This window comes from Chiloscyllium punctatum, chromosome 17, assembly GCF_047496795.1.
Source record: "Chiloscyllium punctatum isolate Juve2018m chromosome 17, sChiPun1.3, whole genome shotgun sequence".
Taxonomy (NCBI): Eukaryota; Metazoa; Chordata; class Chondrichthyes; order Orectolobiformes; family Hemiscylliidae; genus Chiloscyllium; species Chiloscyllium punctatum.
In genome coordinates, this window is record NC_092755.1 from 88,779,414 (window position 1) to 88,800,224 (window position 20,811).

A 20,811-nucleotide genomic window follows, 5' to 3' on the forward strand; every position below is an offset into this window, starting at 1 on the left:
TTTTAAGCTGTGTCCTCTAGTTTGGGACTCACTCATCAGTGGAAACATGTTTCCTGCCTCCAGAATGTCCAATCCTTTAATAATCTTATATGTCTCGATCAGATCCCCTCTCAGTCTTCTAAACTCAAGGGTATACAAGCTCAGTCATTCCAATCTTTCAACATAAGATAGTCCCGCTATTCCATGCTAACTCTGACCTATCTTGTTCCTGCTATCCAAGTGTGTCATAATTTCATCCTTTATAATTGACTCCAGTATCTTTCCTACCACTGAGGTCAGACTAACTGGTCTATAATTACCTGCTTTCTCTCTTGCTCCTTTCTTAAAAAGTGGCACAACATTAGCCACCCTCCAATCCACAGGAAATGCTACTGTGTGGCCGCTGTTAGCTGCTGGTGGCCCTACTGGAGCCTAACCTGCCACAAAATCACTGAGAAAGCAGCTTGAAATGGGAAAGAGTACATGTTGATGGCCAGTTGGAGTTGAAAGCGATTTAGCCCCAGGCCTTAAGAGGGCATGCTGTTTAGGCTGCTCAAAGAGGCTGGAGTCTGACTAGCTGACAAAATATACATCAATCACACCCTGGAGGATTGACTTGTGAATGTGGAGGGCTTGCTGTAACCATGGGAATATGAATTTAACCAGCTGCATTAGGGTCACGCAATGTCAATGGTTATTAAGCAGCTTCTCGCAAAGTGGAACTTTCTCTGTGGGTGGGAGGACAGCATTTGGAAGGTGAGGAAAATTACAAGTTTTACTTTTGAATTCCAAAAGAGAAATGAATAAATGCTGTGATCTTTATTTTGATTGCAACAATGAAATGATAGTTTACCACCAATGTTTGTGTCATTATATTGATTTCAAAATTGCCACTAGTTTCAGTTGGCCATCCAGATGCCTTTTAAATGTTGTAATTGTACCAGCCTCTGCCACTTCCTCTGGCAGCTCATTCCATATATGCACCAGCCTCTGCGTGAAAAAGTTGCCCCTTAGGTCTCGTTTAAATTTTTCCCCTCCAACTTTAAACCTATGCCCTCTAGTTCTCAACTCCTCCACCCCAGGGAAAAGACCTTGCCTATTTCCCCTTTCCTTGCTCCTCATGATTTTATAAACCTCTATAAGGTCACCTCTCCTGATAGCTCAAACCCTCCAACATCCTTCTAAATCTTTTCTGAACCCTTTCATGTTTTACAACATCCTAGGAAGGGTTCAGAGGGATAGAGGCCAAGGGCTAGCAAATTGGACTAGGTTAATTTAGGATATCTGGTCAGCATGAACGAGTTGGACTGTAAGGTCTGTTTCCATGCTGTACGTCTCTGTGACTCTATGACAAGCTTTGTTTTAGGTAGAAATGTTAATTATGAATTAGAGTCCATAAAATGTGGAAACAGGCCCTTCGGCCCAACAAGTCCACACCGATAGTCTGAAGAGTAACCCACTCAGACTCATTCCCCATCCTCTTTTCACCCCTGATAATGCACCTAACCTCCACATCCCTGAACACTATGGGCAGTTTTGCATGGACAATTCACCCCAACCTGCACATCTTTGGATTGTGGGAGGAAACCCACGCAGACATGGGGAGAATAGGGAAACTCCACACAGACAGTCACCCAAGGCTGGAATCGAAAGCAGGTCCCTGGCGCTATGAGGCAGCAATGCTAACCACTGAGCCACCGTGCTGCCCCAAATGTTTTTCCATGTTGTTGGAATCATTCTTAAGAAACATTAAAATTTCAAGGTACATTTTCAAGAAAAGCTCTTTGAGAACACCACCAGCTGAATGGACCATCCCTGGCCATGCACCATACTGAATTAAAAATCCATGGCAGTTCCTTGAGTATTGCTGGTTCAAAATCCTGGAACTGCCTTCCTAACAGCACTGTGAGTGTTCTGACATCACATAGACTGGAGAGGTTCAAGAAGGTAGTTCACCACCATCTTCTCAAAATCATTTAGGGACTGGCTATCAGTCACTCTGGTATAACATGCGTTTCATTAACATAAATCTACTCTAACGTGATGGATGAATTGTGGACACTGTATAGATAACCTTTCTACTGCATGAGTACAGCGATTTTTCATAACAATCTTCTCCAGTGCAATTTTCTATAGCAGTTTTCCACAGTGTGGCACTGCAGAGGAATGTAGTTGTCACATGAGAGCAGAACACCTTGTGCATATATTGGCTTCATTAGTAATGTTCACATCCTATGGAACACTTTAAAAAAACAAGCATTTTTATAGAATCTCTACAATATGGAAGCCCATTCAGCACCTCCAGTGACACTGTTCCTCCAAAGACAATCCCACCCCAGGCCCATTCTATCCCTATAACCCCACATTTCCCATGGCTAACCCATCTAGTCTAATCATTACTGGACACTATGGGCACTCTAGCATGGCCAATCCATCTAATTTGCACATCTTCCGACTGCGGGAGGAAACCAGAGTACCCAGAGGAAACTCACACACACACACACACACACACACATACACACACACAGGGAAAATGTGCAAACTCCACACAGTTACCAAATCAAACCCAGGTCCTTGGTACTGCAAGGCAGCAATGCTCACCACTGAGTCATTGTGCCACCCAAAAGCATAGTTCCAAATTCTGTTGCAAAATATTTTAGCATAATATTATGATAAGATGGGAAATATTAGAATAGTTCCGTTATTCTCCGCCCCTCAATTGTTCACAACAGAGGTGTTTTTTTCAGGGAATCCACTTGCTACTCATTGGTTAGACATCAATCCATGGTACATGCTATACTTGCTGTGGCTTTGAAAGGCAAGTATCGGCAGGTTTTCTTGTAAGTTTCTTCAAAGAGAACAATTTTATTGGACTTAACTCTCAATCAAAATTAAAACAATAAAAATGCTTTTTCTTTCACCTGCACACACAACTAAATTACATCGTGGAATGATAGGTTAAGTAGTTTCAAAGACAGAAAGTCAGTTACATTTGGAGTTGGTAAATCAATGGTTTCACACTGGGCTTAACGAATTCTGAGATGGGACAATATTGACTGGAATTTTCCATTCATGGAGTTAACAATTACTGGGTTTGTTTTTAGATGCTGACCATAGAGAACAGCTGGTTAAACAATAGTCAGGATTCATGGATGCAGGATTGATAGTCAGAGAGAGAGAAATTGCCTACTCCTACTTTTTCTTCAGCGTCTCTCTTCTCTTCTGACTGATCTACAGAATGGGAGTTTCTTAAAAAGAGGGCTCATCACATGATCTCCTCTCACCATTTAACATAACTGGTCAATTGGTAAGAGAATAAGACATTGGAGCAGAAATTAGGCCATTCAGCCCATTGAGTCCACTCCGCCATTCAATCATGACTGATAAGTCTCTCAACCCCATTCTCCTGCTTTCTGCCTGCAATCCTTGATTCCCTTGACAATCAAGAACCTATCTATCTCAGTCTTAAATACTCAATGACCTGGCCTCCACAGCCTTCTGTGTCAATGAATTTTATAGATTCACACTCTCTGGCTGAAGAAATTTCTCCTCATCTCTGTTCTAAAAGATATTCCCTTTACTCTAAGGCTGTGCAAACAACTTCATAACTAGTTGATTCCAGATCATGTTGTAGACAGGATTAGATTATGTCAAAAAGTAATCCTGTTCTAAACATTGTCAAGAATGATTGCACCTAATGGATTGTTGTACACCAAGTTAAATACACGGATTGTTTGGATACTTTATGAACGACTCAGGAGGTGGATCATGTGCACACACCTAAGATGATTGTTGCCAACTGGCTACTTCTAGGCAGGTTGACTGCATTCCATTGGCTTTGGAATTTGTAGCATACAATAATGCAAATGTTCTTCCATTGTTGAAATTGCTGTTTTAAATCTAAACCCTGGAGCTTAAGCAGTTTCTAGTCAAAAATGCAATCATCTGATCTGATAAAATTCTGTTGAAGAGTCACAGGACTTGAAATGTTAACTCTGTTTTCTTTCCAAAGATGGTTCCAGACCTGCCAAGTTTCGCCAGCAATTTTGTCTTGCATCTATTGCTGATGGCAGTCCAAGGTGAAATGACTTTTGACTTTACCAACCATAGTTCTAGCTGTAATCTGGAAATTCTGTTAAATGTCGAACACACAAGGAGCTCATTCCAGTTTCAAGTTCACTGACAAGGTTATAGCATGGTCAGAAGTCATACGACACCAGGTTATAATCCAAAAGGTTTATTTAAAATAACCAGCTTTCAGAGCACTGCTCCTTCATCACCTGAGGTACCCTGAAAGCTTGTGATTTCAAATAAACCTGTTGGACTATAACCTGGTGTTGTGACTTCTGGCTTTGCCCACCCCAATCCAACACCAACATGTCGAGATCTATGCAATAGCATGATAGTGTGGATTGCCCTACCCATTGTAAAACCCAGTCAGATTTTTTGGCCTGTTAATTTAACCCATGGAAGCATGAAGCTAAATATATTATTTAGTAAATAAGTTTTAGGTGATTCATGGGATCTTCAGAGGAAGATTGAAGGATTGGCAATGGTTCTTGAAAGTGGCTTTTCAGGGGCATTTAGAGATGGGAAATAAATATTGATATGACCAGTGACACCCACTCACTGTAAATGAATAGAAATCATATCATAGAGTCATAGAGCTGTACAGCATGGAAACACACCCTTCGGTCCAACTCATCCATGCCAACCAGATATCCTAATGAATCGAGTTCTATTTGCCAGCATTTGGCCAATATTCCTATAAACCCTTCCTATTCATATACCCATCTAGATGCCTTTTAAATGCTATATTTGTACCAGCCTCTACCACCTCCTCGGGCAGCTCATTCGAAACACGCACCACCCTCTGCATGGAAAAGTTGCCCATTGGATCCCTATTAAATCTTTCCTGTCTCACCCTCAACCAATGCCCTCTAGTTCTTGACATTACAGTAACAATCAATAATTTAATAATAACGTTTATTCATCTAAAAATAAAATCATACTCCAACAACAATTGAAAAATTAGTTCAAGTTAATCACAAACGTATTCAAAATCTTTTGGTGACTGATGAATACTGAGACGATAAAAGGCTATTTTGGGAAAAGAAACTCCCAGCCAAAAAAAATTGTAAGGTTCAGCACATAAAATCCGTTAGGAGCTTAGAGCAGGTGGACACTGAGAAAATCTGCCCAGCGGATGGGGATTTTAAAATATGGGGTCACAGTCTCAGAACATAGGGCTGATCTGTCCCGACTGAGGTAAGGAGAAACTCCTTCTCTCTTAGAAACATGAATCTCTATCCCAGGGAGTTGTGAATGCCCAGTCAATGAGTACACTCAAGACAGAGGCCAATTGATTTTTGGGCACAAAGGGAAATGGGTTAATGGGAAGGTGAAGTTGAAGTAGAATATCAGCTGTGGTTTTGTTCAATGGCAAACCAGATTCAAAGGGTCAAATTGCTGGCTCCAGCTCCTATTTCTTATGATCTTACATTTCTTTTCATGATGTGGGATGAAGGAACAGTGCTCTGAAAGCTTGTGATTTCAAATGGATGATTAGGCTATAACGTGGTGCTGTGTGACTCCCAACCATTTCTATCCATGTCTTTGGCAAACTAAAAAAATTGTTCCCAAATGACATTGCTAATGAAACTTTTCATAAGTAATTCATGAAAATAACAAAATTCAAAGTACCCTGAAGCAAGGTTGCTGAAACAATAATAGTCACCATGGGGTGTCTGTGGAAAGATAATGATGTTCGAGAGCATTGAGAAGGTGCAATTAAGGCACTTACCATTGGGGAGCCGGATTTACACTGAGTGAGGTCACCCCCATGGCAACTGCTATTGCTAAATCATGTGCCATCTTTCCAAAATAGAGTTATTCAACATCTAACAGTAGCACGGTATTGTCCACAGCAACCTGTGGGCATAGGTGGGTTTACAATAAGATAGCACTGCTATTTAAGAAGGTAGTTGTTGCTAATTATTTAAAAAGTACAATGTTTAATGATGAATGGGTATCATGAAGTTGAAACGTTTTTTCAAAGGTTTTTATGAAGCAAACTGCAGAGCTGTTTGAAATGATTTATACTCCTCCTTGACTTTTATCATGCATCTCCTTGATACAATAATTTGTCCAGTTTCCCATTCCTCAAAAATTTTTGTTTAAATTCTTGAGCAGGCTGGGCAGAGTAGATAGGAAAAAGCTGTTCCCACTCGTAAAAGGAACAAGAACGAGAGGGCACAGATTTAAAGTGCTACGGTGATGTGAGAAAATAAAATCCGGAAAAATTTCAGTGAATAGTTAAGGTCGGGAATGCACTAAGAGTGTGGTGGAGGCAGGTTCAATTAAGTGGGCATTGGATGAGTATTTGGATAGAACCAGTGTGCCAGGATATAGAGTGAAGGCAGGAGATTGGCACCAGGTAGTGACACTAGTCTCAAGAGCCAGTGCAAGCATGAGGGGCCAAAAGGCCTCCTTCTGCACCATTCGGTGATTCTGTGATAGTTTTGTGCTTCTGGCATTAACATTCCAGATGTAAGCCACACTTCACTGCTTTACAGAATAGACAATATCATTAAAGTTTTCTTTTAAATTGATCCACCACATCCCAGCCCATGTTTTCTCTGAAGGTCCTTAACCATACACAAACCTAGACTATGTGCATCAGGAGACTAATTGACCTCAGTTGCAGTCGTATTGAGTCCTATCTTATCCTTACACTGGACAATCTAGGGAGACTCACTGGTGGGATGGTGGTACTAACTGTATTGATTTAAACAAATGGAAATCACACAGATTTCTTTCACAAACTCATGTTTAGAGATACATTGATTTGGTTCTAGTCAATGAGTTTTGGTGCTTCAATCAGGAAAACAGGGTGAGATAGCAGAGGTGACATTCTTGATGCTAAAATGAAAAGTTCAAATCTTCAACCAAGTTTTGGACGATAAGAGGACAATTTCTCTTCTGAGCGGTGAGTGGTCTATTTACAACCATTTGCATGTATTAGCACACCACCATCAGCTAATGTTGCCGCTTCTTCTCCAAGGATAGAAACAAGATGGTGGCAGTCTCCAAATTCAACATCAGAATGAGTGCCTGGCCACTCTTGCTCACTACTGCTCCTCGGACTGTTCATTTGAACAATAGTTGCCAACTGAAGGGCTTATGCCTAAAGCATGGATTCTCCTGCTCCTTGGATGCTGCCTGACCTGCTGTGCTTTTCCCAGCGCCACACTATATTGACCAAACATCTCAGGGTGCAGCCATGGGCAGTGACCACCCCTACCCCATTGTCCACAGAAGTTGGCATTAGACACATGCCAACATCACCACCCCCACATGGTACCTTTCCAACCCTCCTACAATACAGTTTTGCACTTCAATGCTGCACTTTGAAGCACACTGGTGGCAAATGGAACAAAATGTGGGAAAGTGTGAATTGTCCAATTTGGCAGGAAGAATAACATGAAGCATAAATGGTCAGAGATTAGAAAACTCCGAGATGCAGGGTGATCTGCTAGTGTATCTTTCCTTGGTTAAGGAGGCCCAAAATGTTCACAGTATTCCAGCTGCAGTCTAACCAGTGCCTTGTGTAGGTTTAGCAAAACCTCCCTACTTTCATAACGAAAGCAAAAATCACTGGAGAACTCAGATGGTCTGCGGGAAGAAAGCAAAGTTAGTACTTTAATTGCAGTGACTATCACATGAAGCATCACCATTCTGATGAAGAGTCACTGGTCTTGAAATGTTAACTCTGCTTTCTTCCTACAGATGCTTCCAGATGCGTGAGTTTCTCCAGCAATTTCTGCCTTGTTTCAGATCTCCTGTCTCTGCAGTCCCATTTCCCTATCACCTGGTGAACTTGGTTGCTAGCTGTTTGTGATTCATATGCGAGGATCCCTAAATACCTCTGTTCAACAGCTTTCTGCAGTCCTTCGCCATGTATTCATCCTCCTCTATTCTTCCTGCTCATATCCTTACCTCACATTTCCCCCACCTGCTATGTTTTTGCCCACTGATCATTGCAGATTGCTCATGATCATCTCTGTGAAGCAGGCGTAATCACAGGCAACCTTAAAAGTCTCACGGTCGGCCACAATTCACTAAAACAATCCAAGCTGTCATGGACAAGGGCATAAAGCCGTGGATACTAGGAAGCAATTGGAACTTTCAAGACTAAAGTCATTAGATTTTCACTGGATGGGTAGCAACTTCATGATAGACGAAGTTGACATAACAATCAATCACAATCCAATTTGATTTCTTGACTCTTTCAAAGGATATGTACATCACTGTCTATGTCATCCCTAATTTCTCTCAGAAAAAGTGGGGGGTGAGCCCTCTTCTATGGTGCATGGTAGAGTAGGATACTGAGGGCTGAATGGCCTTCTGTCCCTGTGTTTCTCAACAAATGCATCATATATTGTACCATCAACAATATGTTGGCTTTGTGTTTCCCATTCACTGCTATATTCAAGGAGGAACGGAAGCATTTACTATATGATTTCAGATCCAAAATATATGCACGCTGAAAGATTAGTCACTTCAGAAAGCGGAAGAATAAATATGTGTTTATACGTACACCCTGATCAACACCTAATTTGTTTTGCCAAATCTCCAAACAAGAGTGTGATTACCTTATAGTTGTTAGCATACAGCTGATATTTTTCTGGATTTCTGATTGCTCACTTTAGTGTAGATTCTCTGTATAAATGCCATCACATAGAGCACAATTTTATATAAACACTTCCACATGCTTTTGTTTTTGTTAAGTAATTTTTTTTTCTCAATCTCTCTCCTAGGATAATGGCAAAGATGGATGTACAGACATGAGCCAGTCCTGCCTGTTAGGAGACCAAATGAATAATAAACCATTGGAATGAAACTCTCACTTTTGAAGTTAGTTTCTGGGACAAAATACCACCTAAGGTTTGGATTTATTGGGTCAATTCAGCTGGATTTATTTTCAGCCTTGCATTTTTCACTAACTACTTTGGAGACTACACTTGCTTTAGATCAGGCAAACACAGGACTCAGAATGTGCCGATTCTCAATTTTAACTTGATGTACAATTTAGCTCCCATTTACATGGTCTTATTAAACTGTTTTTCTTAGAGCCTGTTCCATGCATTTTCACCATATAAAAGAAACACTATTCTGTCTATTCTCCTTTGGAATGATTCAAATCAAGTGGGGTTTCACATGGAATAGCTGATACAGTTCTGACTGACTCCTCATTAATGTATTTACAAGCCAAAAATTACAGGAAAAACATCAAGATTGCTCATGGTATTCATAGATTGAGCTTGTGGAAGCGGTGAAAGATTTCTGGACTTTTTTTTATTCAGTCACGGGATGAGGGCATCGCTGGCTAGGCAGCATTTATTGCCCAGAGAGCAGTTGAGAGTCAACCACATTGCAATGGGTCTGGAGTCACATGTAGGCTGGCAATTTCCAAGTAAGGATGGCAATTTCCCTCCCTAAAGGGCATTACTGAACCAGGTGGGTTATTCCGACAATCAACATGGTCATCAATAGACTTTTAATTCCAAATATTTATTGAATTCAAATTCTACCGTCTGCCATTCATACACAAGTCCTCAGAACATCGGCTGATTAACAGTCCAGTGATAATATCAGTAGGCCATTGAACACTGTGTCTGGGTTTGACTATAAAGACACAAATTAAACATTAAAGACTGGGACGTGGTGTCTCTCTTCCTTCCATTACAGACATTTACACCACACGCTGCATCCGAAAGGCTAAGAGCAGTGTGGAAGACCCTCTTCTCCCTCCTGCCATCTGGCAGAACATACCACAGCATTCAGTCTCTGTGCAACAGTTTCTTCCCCCAAGCCATTAGGCTCCTGAACACCATACGATCACATTCTATTCCACCTGAAAATCTTTGCACGACTGAGAAATGCTGCTAGAACAATGTTTTATTTATTATCATTTGTTTATTACACTGTAATTTATACTCCACTGTGCCTATTGTCTTGATGTGTCAGGAATTACTGTGCTGTCTGGTGTGTTTTGCACTTCTCATGCACTTTATGCCACTCTGCGTATAATTGTGTAGCATGTGTGTCCATGTAGCACCTTGGTCCAGGAGGAACGCTGCCTCATTTTTATCAGTTGTATGTGGTAGAAATGACAAATAAACCTACTCTTGACTCTTGACTCACCCATCAAACTTTCCTCAGAAGACAACCTAGGTTTTCTTGGTATTGACGTAAACTACTCTGAACGTCTTCCAATGCATTTATATCCTCCCTTAAGTAAGGTGACCAAAGCTGTACACAGTACTCAAGATGCAGTCTCACCAGTCCCTGTATAGTTGAAGTATAATGTTCACAAATGTATATTTAATTCCCCACACAATAAATGATAATATCCTATTTATTTTTCTAATTATTTGCTGTACCAACAAACTATCTTTTTTAGATTAGATTAGATTACTTACAGTGTGGAAACAGGCCCTTCGGCCCAACAAGTCCACACCGCCCCGCCGAAGTGCAACTCACCCATACCCCTACATCTACCCCTTACCTAACACTAGGGGCAATTTAGCATGGCCAATTCACCTGACCTGCACATCTTTGGACTGTGGGAGGAAACCGGAGCACCCAGACACGGGGAGAATGTGCAAACTCCACACAGTCAGTCGCCTGAGGCGGGAATTGAACCCGGGTCTCTGGCGCTGTGAGACAGCAGTGCTAACCACTGTGCCACCGTGCCGCCCACTAGAATGTATACACAGGGGCACCCAGGTCTCTCTACAATTTGGATCTCTGCAATCTTTCACCATTCAGATCACATGCTTCTTTCCACTAAAAGGGACAGTTTCACATTTTATTACCTTATGTACCATTTGTCAGATCTTTGTCCACTCAGTTAATCTATTCAAATCCTGTTGTAGCCTCCTTCATTTTAACCTCTTTCACTTTCCGGCTTATATTAATGCTGTCAGCAAATTTAGCAACCATGTTTTAGTCACTTCATTTGAGTCATTTGTATAAGTTGTTCAACGTTGAGACCCCAGCACTGATTTTTTTTTTAAATTCATTCGTGGGAAGAGGATATTGCTGGCTAGGCCTGTAATTATTGCCCATCCATAGTCAAACACATTGCTGTGAAACCGGAGTCATATCTGGACTAGAGAAGGTGAGGATGACAAATGTCCCTTCCCTAAAAGACATTCACGAACCAGGTAGGCTTTTGTGACAATTGACAGCCTAATACTTACATGGTTGCCATTAGGCTAGTGTTTTTCCTCTAGATAGTGTTTTTATCTTTATTGAAGTCAAATTTCACCATCTGCCCTGGTGAGATTTGAACCCATTTACCCAGAGCATTAGCCTGGCATTCTGGATTATTAGTCCAGTGACATTACACCATCACCTCCCCAATCATAGAGTCATAGAGATGTACAGCATGGAAACAGACCCTTTGGTCCAAAATGTCCACGCCAACCAGATATCCCAACCCAATCTAGTCCCACCTGCCAGCACCTGGTCCATATCCCTCCAAACCCTTCCTACTCATATACCCATCCAAATGCCTCTTAAATGTTGCAATTGTACCAGCCTCCACCACATCCTCTGGCAGCTCATTCCATACACGTACCACTCTCTGCGTGAAAACATTGCCCTTAGGTCTCTTTTATATCTTTCCCCTCTCACCCTAAACCTATGCCCTCTAGTTCCGGACTCCCAGACCCCAGGGAAAAGACTTTGTCTATTTACCCTAACCACTCTCCTCACGATTTTGTAAACCTCTATAAGGTCACCCCTCAGCCTCCACCGCTCCAGGGAAAACAGCCCCAGCCTGTTCAGCCTCTCCCTATAGCTCAAATCCTCCAACCCTGGCAACATTCTTGTAAATCTTTTCTGAACCCTTTCAAGTTTCACAACATTTTTCTTCCATGTGGCACACTACTCATTACAACTTGCCAACCAGAAAAAAACAACTTATTTGTGCTTATTCAGTTTCCTGTTAGCTCACTGATCTTCTATCCATACTGCTATGTTATCCAGTGAACCATGAGCTTAGTCTTTCCACAATATCTATGATGTAGCACTTTACCAAATGCCTTCTGGAAATTGCTAGCATCGCTTGCTTTTGTTCTTCCCATATGAAGCATCAAGTGGCTTTTATTATGCTCCTGGGCTGCTCCAGTTCACAATGTCACTGTCCCTATCTCTGTCATCATAGCCCAAACCTTTCTTGTGTTCATCCATCCCCATCCCTGCCCACACCCACCTTTTGCTGGTAATGTCACTTACATACAGATGTAAGTGTGTTTGATTAATTAACCTACAGGTATAATGTATTCACCTTCAGAAAATTTCACCTTTGGACTTTTGCTTCAATCATCGTTTTCTGATTTTACTGGCACTTGGGTACAATGCGACATTCATTTGCAGACAAATCCATTCACTGAAGGAGTCATTCTGAATCACTTGACCTCCCACCTGCTCTTGCACCTCAATGTAATGCTGCAGTGAATGCCACATTCTCAAATACACACTGCTCGTGGCTTGATAGCGAGTTAATGCAGTTTGCACCACATAATTGTTCAACACGCCAGCTCAAAATAGCTTCTGTAATTAACATTTATAGATGTTTGATTAACCTGTGAGATATCACTCACCACTAACTGACATTAACTTTGGCAAGCTTTATCGAAAAGGCTGCAAGACTGGCTAAGCAAACATTGTCACAGCATCGTAGCGACGATTCTAAGGTTGGAGAGACACACAGTGTTGGGAAGAACGAATGGGCCCATGGTGCTACCTCATACCTTCAAAAAAAACAAATTTCAGGAGTAGGAGAGGGGATCCACCATCCATTGATCAATAAGGAAGTTATGGAAAGCACCAACGTAAAGAAGAAACATAGCATCAAGGAAGGATAAGTCAGATGACTATTCGGAATACAAAGAAGAGTTTAAGTAAAATGTTATTTGAGCCAAACATATTAAAGCATGAGAAGAAGCTAACAGATTTTGAGAAGATTTGTAGCTCAGGTTGAGATTCTGGGAAAAATGTTGAGAAAAAGAACAGGAAATGACATCACAGGAAATGTTGTAATCACAAGAAATGACATCACCAACCCAAGGAAACATAAATGCATAAATAGAAGGTGGGCCATGCCACCAGTGCTTCATCCAGAGGCTCACTAATGATGTTACCTAGTATGGTGATGAAACATCTGAAAACAAACCTTCCAGCTCAGCGAGCAAACCTACGTCCATGAGAAGAAGCTTTCTAGAATTGTAAAAGCACATAGTAAGAGCTTCAAAAGGTATCTAAAACATAGTAAGTACAGTGAGTGTTGGTCCTCTGGGGGAAGGGAGTTAATAGGAGATTATAAAAGAAATGGCAGATGAAGTGAATGTATAGTTTGTTCTGTATTCACTGTAGAAAATACACTAAAAACTCTTAATAATACCTTTAATTTAGGAGGTGCAGCAAAAGAGAAGTTTGATGAAATTATAATCACTAGGGGATTGGTGCTGAGCATACCAATGAAGCTGTGGGTCGATGTGTCTCTGGGTCCAGATGAACTGTATCTTAGTTTGTTGAAAGAGGTAGCAGATGCATTAGCGTTCAATTTTTCAAAATTCATTGATTCATTGGATTCTGGAAAGATTCCATCAGACTGAAAAACAAAAATCTTTTGTTCTGGAAGGGAGGGAAGCAAAAACAGGAAATTATAAACCAGTTAGCTTGATGTTTGTCAAGTGCTCTAATTAATCATTGTATAAGACCTGAAGAGGGGTCACTGGACTCAAAACATTAACTCTGCTTTCTCTCCAAAGCTACTGCCAGACTTGCTGAGTTTCCCCAGCAATCTGTGTTCTTGTTTCAGATTTCCAGCATCTCGAGTTCTTTGTTTTATATTATAACAATTGGCAAGGTAGCTAAATTTGCAGATGACATAGAGATGCATAGGAATATATGTTGTAGAGGACAAAGCAAGAATACAAACTAATATAAATATGTGAAGTGATTGGAGAAAAGTCTGGCAGGTGGAATATAATGTGAGAAAGTGTGTAGTTGTTCACTTTGGCAGAAGGAATAATGTAAATGAAGGACTGCATAATTCCAAAGCACATTAGGGATCGAAGTATCGAGTGCTTGAGTCACTAAAGGTAAGTATGAAGGTGCAGCAAATAAATAAGAAAGCTAATCGGGTGCTACCTTTTATTATGAGAGGAATTGGACATAAAAATAAGGAGGTCACATTTCAGTTATACAGGACACTGGTGAGACTACATTGCAAATACAGTGCAAATTTGGTCTCTTGTTTAAGAATGATTGTAAAAATGTAAAAGTGAGTTCACGGGAGGTTTATTTAATTTAAATTTAGAATAAGCAGGTTGTCTTATTTGAACAGATTGAACAGAACGGACTTGATTTCACAGGAGTTCACAGGGTGATTTGATTGAAGTGAACAAGACTTGGGATAATATTGACAATCTTGAAAGTGGAAATGGAAAGCATATTATCTCTCGTGGGTGAATCCAGACGAGGGAAGATTGTTTTATAATTAGGTGTCACCCTTTTGGGACAGAGATTCGGGAATTTTGTTCTCTAATTGTTATATGACTTTGGAATTGTCTGCATCACGAGGCGTTATCATAGGTAGCTGGGAATGTGGCATTTGGAACATGAACAGATCATCCACAATTGTATTGATTAGCAGAGCAGGCTCCAGGAGCCAAATAGTCGTCTTCTGCTCCTAATTTGTGTGTTCACAGTTTGTATATTTCAGATCTGACAGCGCTTGAGGCTAACACCAGCAGGAAAAGAAATGTTTATTTCTAAATTAGTTTGCTCATTATCTTTGCTTTACAACCCCTAATTTAAAGACAAGTTTATCGTCCACCAACACCATGCAGTAGTAGGTTACTTTTCAGCTATTCATATCAGAGAGAGTAAAAGGCATGTTGCTCATTATGGATCATTCCTTGTAGTGTCTGTAACAGTAACATAATGAGCCTCTCTCATTAAACAAGGGCTCCTGCTGCGTTAAAATAATATATCATTTGACAAATGTTTCCTGCATAATTGAAGGAAATCAATTCTCATTCTGCATTGGGTCTTTTTGTTTCCAGTGTACATGATCTCCTTAAGGGTTAACCCGACTCAAAGTGCAAAAGCAGATGAACATGAGAATTACAACATCTATTTATGAATACGAAACACTGGAGGTTGAGGTAGGAATTGTCCCAATCCAATGAAAAGGTTACTGCCAAAAAATGCCAATAAACAGTCCAATCTTTTATTGGAAGCTCAGGGTATGTCCTGTAAATTAGCTTCACCACAGTTTACTCAGTACCATTTATGCTGCTTCGGATACTTTGAACTTGTTGTTTTATTTAAACCTCAACATCTATTTTCATTTGCTCACAGTTTGTGGGTGTTGCTGACCAGGCCAACACTTACTGTCCATCCCTAATTGCCCGGAGGGCAGTTAAGAGTTAACCATATTGCTGTGGGTCTGGAGTCACATGTGGACCAGACCAGGTATTGACGGTTGATCTTCTTCCCTAAGGACATTAGTGAACCAGAACAAGCTTTTACAACAATCGACATGGTTTCCATGGTCACCATTAGGCTAGTTTTCTTTTTATTCCAGAATTTGTTGAATTTACCTTTCATCATCGGTGATGGTCGGATTTGAACCGATGTCCCCAGCACATTGACTTGGTGCTTTAGATTCCTTGACCAATGACATAACTATGACACCATTATGATAATTAATCTCAGGCAAATATATTGAGGATGGTTTCAGGTTGTACCAATAATTCTGTAACATCTGAGTTAAACAATGATCATCTGTAGCCAATGACACCAAAGGTATTATTCAGATCCTGCTTGGCTTGAGAACAATTAGTCATGCTGATGCGATTTGAATCTTGTGCTGAAAAGGCCAAGAGCAGGGGTTTACAAACAGAAGAACCCCCTGGATAGTAACAGGAATACAAAGCCTTTTAAGTGAAAGTAGGTTTTGTTGTTCATAAGGAAGAGGTGGGTACACATGGGAGTCAATGACATCACCAGTAACAGCTGTGATAAATAGGGTCATAGAGATGTACAGCATGGAAACAGATCCTTTGGTCCAACCTATCCATGCCAGATATCCCAACCCAATCTGGTCCCACCTGCCAGCACCTTCCACATCCATCAAAGTTTTACTTGCACATCCACTAATATCATTTATTGCATCCTTTGCTCCTGATGCGGTCTCCTCTACATTGGGGAGACTGGATGCCATCTAGCAGAGCACTTTAGGGAACATCTCTGGGACACCCACACCAATCAACCACACCGCCCTGTAGCCCAACATTTCAACTCTCCCTCCCACTCTGCCGAGGACATGGAGGTTCTGGGCCTCCTTCACCACCGCTCCCTCACCACCAGACGCCTGGAGGAAGAATGCCTCAGTTTCTGCCTCGGAACACTTCAACCCCAGGTCATCAATGTGGACTTCAACAGTTTCCTCATTTCCCCTTCCCCCACCTCACCCCAGTTCCAAACTTCCAGCTCAGCACTTGTCATATCTGCCTATCTTCCTTTCTACCTATCCACTCCACCCTCCTCTCTGACCTATCACCTCCATCCCCACTCCCATTCACATATTGTACTCTATGCTACTTTCTCCCCACCCCACCCTCCTCTCATTTAACTCTTCACTCTGCAGGCACTCTGCCTCTATTCCTGATGAAGGGCTTTTGCCCGAAATGCCGATTTTCCTGCTCCTTGGATGCTGCATGAACTGCTGTGCTTTTTCAGCACCAATCTAATCCAGAATCCTGTACTGCCAGAATGTGACCTCCCAACTCCTGTACTCAATACTCTGACCAATAACGAAAAGCATACCAAACACCTTCTTCACTATTCTATCTACCTGTGACTCTACTTCAAGGAGCTATGAACCTGCACTCCAAGGTCTCTTTGTTCAGCAACATTCCCTAGGATCTTACCATTGAGTGTATAAGTACTGCTAAGATTTGCTTTCCCAAAATGCAACACCTCACATTTAGAGTCATAGAGTCATAGAGATGTACAGCATGGAAACAGACCCTTTGGTCCAAAATGTCTACGCCAACCAGATATCCCAACCCAATCTAGTCCCACCTGCCAGCAGCCAGCCCATATCCCTCCAAACCCTTCCTATTCATATACCCATCCCAATGCCTCTTAAATGTTGCAATTGTACCAGCCTCCACCACATCCTCTGGCAGCTCATTCCATACACGTACCACCCTCTGCGTGAAAACGTTTGCCCTTAGGTCTCTTTTATATCTTTCCCCTCTCACCCTAAATCTATGCCCTCTAGTTCTGGACACCCTGACCCCAGGGAAAAGAGTTTGTCTATTTATCCTATCCATGGCCCTCATAATTTTGTAAAACTCTATAAGGTCACCCCTCAGCTTCCAATGCTCTAGGGAAAACAGCCCCAGCCTGTTCAGCCTCTCCCTAAAGCTCAAATCCTCCAACCCTGGCAACATCCTTGTAAATCTTTTCTGAACCCTTTTAAGTTTCACAACATCTTTCCAATAGGAAGGAGACCAGAATTGTATGCAATATTCCAACAATGGCCTAAGCAATGTCCTGTACAACCACAACATGACCTCCCAATGCCTGTACTCAATACTCCAACCAATATAGGAAAGCATACCAAACATCATCTTCACTATCTTATCTACCTGCGACTCCACTTTTAAGAAGCTATGAACCTGCACTCCAAGGTCTCTTTGCTCAGCAACACTCCCTAGGACCTTACCATTCAGTGTATAAGTCCTGCTAAGATTTGCTTACCCAAAATGCAGCACCTCGCATTTATCTGAATTAAACTCCATCTACCACTTCTCAGCCCATTGGCCCATCTGGTTCAGATCCTGTTGTAATCTGAGATAACCCTCTTCGCTGTCCACTACAACTCCAATTTTGGTGTCATCTGCAAACTTACTAACTGTACCTCTTATGCCCACATCCAAATCATTTATGTAAATGACAAAAAGTAGAGGACCTAGCATCAATCCTTGTGGCACTCCACTGGTCACAGGCCTCCAGTCTGAAAAACAACCCTCCGCCATCACCCTCTGCCTTCCAGTTCTGTATCCAAATGGCTAGTTCTCCCTGTATTCCGTGAGATCTAACCTTGTTAACCAGGCTCTCACGGGGAACCTTATCAAACACCTTAATGAAGTCCATACAGATCACATCTACCACTCTGCCCTCGTCAATCCTCTTTGATACTTCTTCAAAGAACTCAATCAAGTTTGTGAGACATGATTTCCCATGCACTAAGCCATGTTGACTATCCCTAATCAGTCCTTGCCTTTCCAAATACAGGTACATTTGAAATGATAGATTTATTTAATCCAATGAATTAAATTTTAAAAAAAAGAAAAGACAAACTTCCTGATAAAATGGCAATTTTAAAACATAACTTGTAAGTGTTAGGAAACCTTATGAAACTTAATGAAAGGTTATTGGCCTGAAATGCTTATTCTATTTCTCTCAGATACTACCTGGCTTACTGAGTATTTCCAGCATTTTGTATTTCTCTTATTGAGTGGACACAATCTGCATCCAATGCATCGCGACCTCCAAAAGAACAACAGAAGAGAGCTCCCATGGAACAAAACAATAGGCCAATACGCCGTGTTCCAAATGTAAAGAGAATCCAATGACAATTAGCAATAAAGCATTGACAAAGGAGGAAAAGCAGTGAAAAAAAAACTGATGATGTAGAAAAGCGCCCTTTGTGATCATGCTGTCACTTTAAGAGGTTTATTTTGTCCTGTTTTCTTTTTATGAGAGGTTGTAAGGCAAAGGTCATGAACTAGCTACTAAAGACCTCTTGAGTAAACAGCTTCAGAGGGCTTTTTTTAGCAGCCAGCTCTCATAGATCCAGATGTCTGGGTTTTCTTTTTTTTTCAGTAACAACAGAAGCCAATGAGTTCTCAAAGGAATTGGTGGCTTCGGCGAATGTCTCTCACATGCTACTCTCTACAAGTCTTCTCTTTATTTTCTTCTTGGATTGGAGAATCTGTGAGAATCTGTAGCTGAATTTTCTTTTTTGCCAAGGGGTATGTTTTTGGGATGTTACTGCATTGGAACAGTTAATTAGTAATGGTTAGTGCATCTATTATTCTGTTAAGTTTACCAATAGTTAAGTTATTCTAAATTCCTCTTTCTTATGTTTACAATAGTGCTTAAATCAATTTGTGTTTTGCTTAAGATTGTGTGGTTTGTCCAGTCGCATCTCATCTGGAACACAGCACTTCACATCTACCTTTTAAAATAAGAAAAGGTTAGGCCTCCTTCTTAAAATATTTTGAGGGGGTCTGGCCTGATGCATAGCACCTCAAAGTTGTTTTTATTGGTTCATGGGATCTAGGCATCACTGAGTAGACTAACATTCATTACCCACAATTCTGTGGGTCTGGAATCAAGTGACGGCTTGACCGAATTAGTGAACCACATTTATTTTTTTGGACAACCAACAGTGATGATATGGGTGGCAGCAGGCTGGCTTCTGTTTTTAATTCAAACAGCACCACTTGCTATGGAGGGATTTGAAACTGTCTCCTCAGAGTATTAGTCCAGGATTCTAGATTGCTAATCCACTGACATTACCACTATACCACTGCCTCAGCGTGTGCAGTGTAGCAGTAAATCCGCTCACAATTTGCCTCCTCATATAACACAAGTCCATAAATGGCAGGTGGCCAGGGGTAGGTTTAGGCATCAGTGTTAGTCTGTGCAAATCCTGAAACATTGACTGAAAGGAATATGCTTGAATATGGGTTCTTCCAATTGTCATTCAGTCTCAGGCCAGAATACTAGATTAATATGGAACAATGCTTATTAACAATCTTTACGTGATGATAGGGCTATAGAACTCCATGCTCTGGGCCAGATGGTTTCAACCTTCTGACAGAGTATAGTCAGAATGAAGTCACAACTTCCTTTATCAATTAAAACCTGTTAAAGCAGAATCATCAAGTAGAGTCTGATTTTACAATTGCATGCCTTGCTGATCTTTCTAGAGTCACTTGAGGGGTGACCAGAGGATTTAATGAAACTGTAAAATGGATATGGAACCATGGATATGGAATTCTGCTCAACTTCCCAGTTACATTATAGAACATAGAAAAGTAAAGCTCAGAACAGACCCTTTGGCCTACGATGTTGTGCTGAGATTTAATCCTAATATCAAATATAGTAACTTAACCTACGCACCCCTCAACTCACTGCTATCCATGTGCATGTCCAGCAGTCGCTTAAATGTCCCCAATGACTCTGCTTCCACCACCACAGCTGGCAATGCATTCCGTGCATTCACAACTCTCTGCGTAAAGAACCTACCTCTGATGTCTCCTTTATACCTTCCTCCTAATATCTTCAATCTATGACTCCTCGTACCAGTCAATCCTGCCCTGGGGAGAAGTCTCTGGCTATTGATTCTATCTTTTCCTCTCATTATTTTGTACACCTTGATCAGGTCTCTTCTCTTCCTCCTTCTTCTCCAGAGAGAAAAGTTCAAGCTTATTCAACCTTTCTTCATAAGGCAAGCCCTCCAGTCCAGGCAGCATCCTGGTAAACCTTCTTTGCACCCTCTCCAAAGCCTCTGTATCTTTCCTATAGTGGGGCGACCAGAACGGGACACAATATTCCAAGTATGGTCTCACCAGGGACTTGTAGAGCTGTAGCAAAACCCCATAGTTCTTAAACTCAATCCCCCTGTTAATGAAAGCCAAAACACCATATGCTTTCTTAACAACCCTA

At 41.2% G+C, this 20,811-nt stretch overlaps 1 long non-coding RNA gene across 1 annotated transcript; it reads left to right on the forward strand.

Moving 5' to 3' along the window:
• Positions 1 to 675: 675 nt before the first annotated feature.
• Positions 676 to 9,016, forward strand: LOC140487710 (uncharacterized). Its single transcript, XR_011962879.1, has 3 exons — positions 676 to 735; positions 3,992 to 4,058; positions 8,799 to 9,016. It is a non-coding gene; the product is annotated as an uncharacterized lncRNA (long non-coding RNA).
• The last annotated feature ends 11,795 nt before the right edge of the window (positions 9,017 to 20,811 follow it).